Consider the following 6,156-nt stretch of genomic DNA (forward strand, 5'->3'; position numbering starts at 1 on the left):
CATCATAGGTAGGAGAAGCATACTCGTCATAACTTTCTTCCGTTCACCTTTAGCCATGAGGCATAGGTGTGAAGTGGATGAAGGTGATGGTGGTGGTGAAGAGAAATCCCCAGCGATGGCGGCGACCTTTTCATCATTTTCTTCTTCACTTGAAGAAGACCTGCTTGAGGATTTAATGTCAGTGAGCGAGTCACCAACAATATATGCTTTTCCGTTTTTCTTTTTATGAAATCTTTTGTGCTTGCCTTCCTTCCTCTTGAAGAATTTCTTTTCCTTCTTCTCATCATCACTATCATCATCTTTCTTGCCCTAGAACTTGTTTTTCTTGGGCTTGTTGCATTGATGAGCAAGATGACCAAGTTTTCCACAAATATAGCAATCCATCTCGGAGATGGGCTTTCTTTTGCGAGAGAAAAACTTCTTCTTTCTTGAATCAAACTTGATACCTTCTTGATTGAGTTTCTTCAACATTTTTGTGGTCTTTCTCACCATCAAGGCAATGTTTGTATCAAGATCATCATCACTTGAAGATTCTTCCTCAACTTGCATTTTGGCCTTCCCTTTCTTTTCTTGGCTAACTTTGAGAGCCAAATCTTTTCTCTTTGAAGAAGACCCATCCTTGTCATTTATGTACATATACATTTCATGAGCATTGATCTTTCCCAATATTTGAGTTGGTGTAGTAATAGAAAATCCATTTGATGTAGCACAGGGACAATGTGTCCATATTTGTAAATTGGGAGGACACTAAGAATTTTCCCCAAACCATTGACTTCCTCTACAAGAATGTTAAGTCGTGAGTACATATCATTAGCATTCTCATTTGCAAGCATTTAAAAAGAATTTAATTTTTTCATTGCAATATGATATCTCTCCTTACGCTCACTTTTAGTTCCTTCATGTAGAGCACAAATATCCAACCAAAATCATGAGCATTTTTGTGATTTCTTACTCTATTGTAAACATCTTTGCAAAGGCCCCCTAAAGAGAGTGTTTTTGGCCTTAGCATTCCATTTTTCATAATTATACTCATCACCTACAAGATTTGTGGGATCTCTAGGTTCGAGGAACCCTTGAGTGGCGCCTTTATAGACACCAATATCTATAGCCTCTAGATAAGATTCCATACAAATTTTCCAATAAGGAAAATCGTCACCATAAAAAACGGGAGGAGGTCCATCCCCGCCGGACATCGCTACTCTAGCGATTAAGCTAAACTAGGAGCAACTAGGCTTTGATGCCAATTGAAAGGATCACGATCCCAAGAGGGGGGGTGAATTGGGCTTTTCTAAAATTCCAACAAAAGTTAAACCCTAAGCACAAGCCCAACTTCACCCAACTACTAGCAATAAATGAATACTACTAGAAAAACAACAACCCTAAGTCATTACTGCAAGTACTTGCTAAGTAATTGCACAAAGTGAAATACTCAAAGTAAATGCGAAATGTAAAGCAAGGGTAATAAGACTCCTCCATTTTTTGCCGAGGAATCGAAGAGTCAGCACTCTTCCCTAATCCTCGTTGGAGCACCCGCGCAAGGGTATCGCTCCCCCTTGGTCCTCGCAAGAACCAAGTGCTAACTATGAGGTGATCCTTTGCCACTCCGACACGGTGGATCCCTCACGACCACGTACAAACTTGAGCCGGGTCACCAACAAATTCTCCATGGTGATCACCGCGCTCCAATCGCCACCAAGCCATCTAGGTGATGCCGATCACCAAGAGTAACAAGCCATAGACTTTCACTTGACCAAGAGAAGCCTAATGCATGTGGTGTGTGCTCTAGGAGGCTCTCACGTGCACTAACGAGGTCCTAACACGGGATTATGATTTTCTAATCACCTCACTAGGCTTTGTGGGGCTTGCAATGCCCTAGCAATGAATGCACTTGAATGTGGGAAGCAAGACACTAAATGAGGCTGCTGGAAGAGGTATAAATAGCCCCAACCACCAAACTAGTCGTTGCTACAGCTCTCTGCGCATGGACGCACCGAACAGTCTAGTGCGCCACCGGTGCGCCAACGGTCGGCTCCAACGACTAGTTCTGACAGCTAGCCGTTTGACTGACAGTGCACCGGAGAGTGAACAGTGACTGTCCGGTGCACACCGGACAATCCGGTGTGACCGCTAAAATTCAACTTAGCGAACTTATGTCTCTTGAGTTTCTCGGGGGCAGAGGCACTGCCCCCGAGGCTGTCTGGCCTCACAGTCAGAGGGTGCACCAGACAGTCCTATGCCCCTAAGACAGCAAACCCAAATTCTATTCCTTAGGTTTTTCTAAACCATTTTCATTCTAACTTGTGAGTGTGTTATAGAGTGACACCTAGCACTAGATGTGAGTGTGAATATGCACCAACACTACACTAGAATTCTCTTGGTCAAACTACTCATCCACAACCCATCTTTATAGTATGCCTAAACTAAAAATAGGAGACCTAATTCTATACTAAGTGTCCGCAACTCCTTCGACACTCGGAATATGAAGACCTTCATCTTTTGATTTGCCTTTTTCAGCCGTCGCTTCAAGTTCTCATCTAAGGGATTGTTTTCACCGTAGCAGCGCAACTTCCTATAATGCAACCTAACTTACCATTTGCTCTACAAAACACACATTAGTCACATATAATCTTATGTTGTCATTAATCACTAAAACCAACCAAGGGCTTAGATGCTTTCATATGGCTAACGCCCACATCTCTTCTACCATGTGTAATGGTACACTAGCCGAGCACTTGTGCGAGTGACCTCATCTGTCTCCACACTTGAAGCATAGTCCTTGGCCCTTCGATATGCCTTCAGCGCATTTAGCTTGTTATCATCATTTTTGCTTGTTGGATCCCCCTCAGCGATCTTCAGGCCCTCCAGCTGACTTACTGGACCCGATTGGAGGAAAAGGTAAATGCATTGGTGTGGTTCTTGTTGGTCCAGCTCGATGTGTGAATTGAGGAGTGTTGATGTGTGTTAATTTGGTGTTACATTGATGTGGTATATGAAACTATAAGTATAATTACTATTTTTCATTGTTAAATTGGTTTAGACTTAATTAGAAATTGATCATTATATACATACTGTTTTTCCTGGTCTAACTCACGAGCTAAACGAGCCAGCTCAAGCTCATAAATGAGCCGAGCCAAGCTGACTCTGACTCGTTAGCTTAACAAGCCAAATCGAGCCTGCTCGTTAGCCTAACGAGCAAGCTCAAACTTGAATGAGCCGGGCCGAGTTGGTTCGATATCCGACCCTACTTCGAGGACCTCGTCACCAAGGTCCCATCATAGGCTAGCAGCAGGTGCACTAGCTTAATTAATTTGCCTCCATGGTGGCCAACTGTTTTGCATTTTAGCCCTTTTAGGGTTTTATTTTCACAAATATGACCTTTGCAGTTTTATTTCAAAAAATTGACCCCTAGCTCGGCGCCATCATCATTGGCGCCGAGACACAATGTGTAGCCGCCAACTATTTTGGTGCATATGCAAGAATCGTCGCCATAGTGGATCTGACGTGGCAGCACCTCGGCGTCATGAATCTTGGCGCCGAAGTAGGCGCCATGGATATCGGCGGGTACCTCGGCGCCAAGGTACGTGTCTATAATTATACCCCTTCAGCCGTCAGTTCTTTCTACTCATTTCTCTTCTTCCAAACGACAAACATCGACTTGGATCCATTATTCCTCTGTATCAAGGTAATCTCCCTCTTTTTTCCCTCTTTTGTTATGTCTGATTAATAGGGTTAGGGTTACATTTTGGATATCATTTTTAGAAGCATTTTTTATTGTCATATTATCGATTTGTAGGATGTCTAGACGCGGTAAATATGCTCAACAAAGGTAAGCGTTGTACTAAATGTAATAAATTATATTTTTGAGTCTTATAGAACTTATCGAAATTTAGGAACGGCCTTTGCCAACTAGTGTTCCAGTGCCTATGTGTTATTGTGGTGATCCTTGCAAGGTTGACAAGTCTGAGGATCATGACACCTATCGACAGAGGTATTGGATGTGTGCTAACTATGCATTTGAGCCAACGATTGTTCAATGTCGGATGTGAAGAAAACGGTGACGCCTAATAGGAGGGGGTTGATTATGACTTCTAAAACTTTCTCTAAACTAGGCTACAAATAAATCCCTAGAGCAAAACCTATGGAAATAAACAATCTATAATGTGCAAACCAGGTTTTGTCTAAGTGTTGCTATCTCTACCGCAATGGCTAAGTTTAAATCCTAAATAATCTAACTAGAAGACAAGATTGAAACTTAAATACTTAATATAAATGCGAAAGGTAAAGAACAAGACAGAGATATAAACTCTCGTGGATGACGCCTGTTGGTCCTTGCTCTCGAATGCTATGCACCAAGAATAAAGCAACACAATTGTTAACGATTAGAGACCTTCGTCCTTCGAAGCATTATCTCCCTTGGGACATAATGATCTCTAGACAAAGGTCATGAAGAGCTTACCTTCATCATTTCAATAAGCAAGGATATAAACAGAGACATGAAACACAAAGAGAATATGAATAATCATTTCAAATTATTGGACTATTTATATTCTCTTTTTATAAACATGGATAAACATCAATCACATTTATATTACATCTGTACCTTCGGCTCGACAGAAGGTGAAGAAGCGGGAGTGGCGCGAGATTGATTACAAGTCAGCGTGAACAGTACGGTGTTACTGTTCATCTATTTATAGGCACATGACACAGTCTGGACAAAATTACATTCATTTCCCTGACATTTACTGTTGACCATAAGGCAATCTGTCGAGGACTAAACAGTCTTTTCTCCTTTAAGTCGGTTTCGCCTTTCACCATCGTCATCGTGCTAAGTCGAAGCTTCTTCAGCCACAGCTTCGGATCTAGATTGTCCTTCCTTCAGACCACACCTTCATACCATGCACACCTTCATCTCAAAGTGGAAGGTAAAGAACAAGATAGAGATACAAACTCTCGTGGATGACGCCTGTTGGTCCTTGCTCTCGAATGCTATGCACCAAGAACAAAGCAACACAATTGTTAACGATTAAAGACCTTCGTCCTTCGAAGCATTATATTTCTTGGGACATAATAATCTCCAGACGAAGGTTATGAAGGACTTACCTTCATCATTTCAATAAGCAAGGATATAAACAGAGACACGAAACACAAAGAGAATATGAATAATCATTTCAAATTATTGGACTATTTATATTCTCTTTTTATAAACATGGATAAACATCAATCACATTTATATTGCATCTGTACCTTCGGCTTGACAGAAGGTGAAGAAGCGGGAGTGGCGCGAGAGTGATTACAAGTCAGCGTGAACAGTACGGTGTTATTGTTCATATATTTATAGGCATAGGACACAGTCTGGACAAAATTACATTTATGTCCCTGACATTTACTATTGACCATAAGGCAAGCTGTCGAGGACTAAGCAGTCTTTTCTCCTTTAAGTCGGTTTCGCCTTTCACCATCGTCATCGTGCTAAGCCGAAGCTTCTTCAGCCACAGCTTCGGATCTAGATTGTCTTTTCTCCTCCTCCTCGCGCACGCCAAGTCCCTCACCGGCGCGCGGGTCTCCTGCGGCAGCGGCACGGGGGTGCCGGCGTCCGCGCTGGTGGCCGCCGCCAAGAGGCAGGTGGACTACATCCTGGGCGCCAACCCGGCGGGGATGTCCTACATGGTGGAGTTCGGGGCGCGGTACCCGCGGCACGTGCACCACCGCGGCGCGTCCATGCCATCGGTGCGTGACCACCCCACGCGCATCGGCTGCGACGAGGGGTTCCGGTACCTGCACTCGCCGGACCCCGACGCCAACGTGCTCGTGGGCGCCGTCGTCGGCGGGCCTGACGGCAGCGACGACGCCTTCACCGACAGCCGCGACAACTACGCGTAGACAGAACCCTCCACCTACACCAACGCGCCGCTCGTCGGCGCGCTCGCGTTCTTCGCCGCCGGCCGCCACCGCTGAAGCTAGTAATTAGGCTAGCCGCCATGATTATTAGCCACTGCTGCTGCACTGCACGTAAGCAAGTGCATGCACATGCAGGTTTGGTGTGTGTCCTGTATGTATGTGTGATCGAAGCGTGTACTGTGCCATGCGTCATATACTTCTCGGCGTGACACAGTGACAAATACTACATGGATAGCCCATTGCCTGCCGCCTACCCAA

At 44.2% G+C, this 6,156-nt stretch overlaps 1 pseudogene; it reads left to right on the forward strand.

Moving 5' to 3' along the window:
* The first annotated feature begins 5,655 nt into the window (after nucleotides 1–5,655).
* On the forward strand, nucleotides 5,656–5,955 carry LOC109939706 (endoglucanase 4-like; annotated as a pseudogene).
* The last annotated feature ends 201 nt before the right edge of the window (nucleotides 5,956–6,156 follow it).

The sequence above is a fragment of the Zea mays genome, chromosome 5, assembly GCF_902167145.1.
Source record: "Zea mays cultivar B73 chromosome 5, Zm-B73-REFERENCE-NAM-5.0, whole genome shotgun sequence".
Classification (NCBI taxonomy): domain Eukaryota; kingdom Viridiplantae; phylum Streptophyta; class Magnoliopsida; order Poales; family Poaceae; genus Zea; species Zea mays.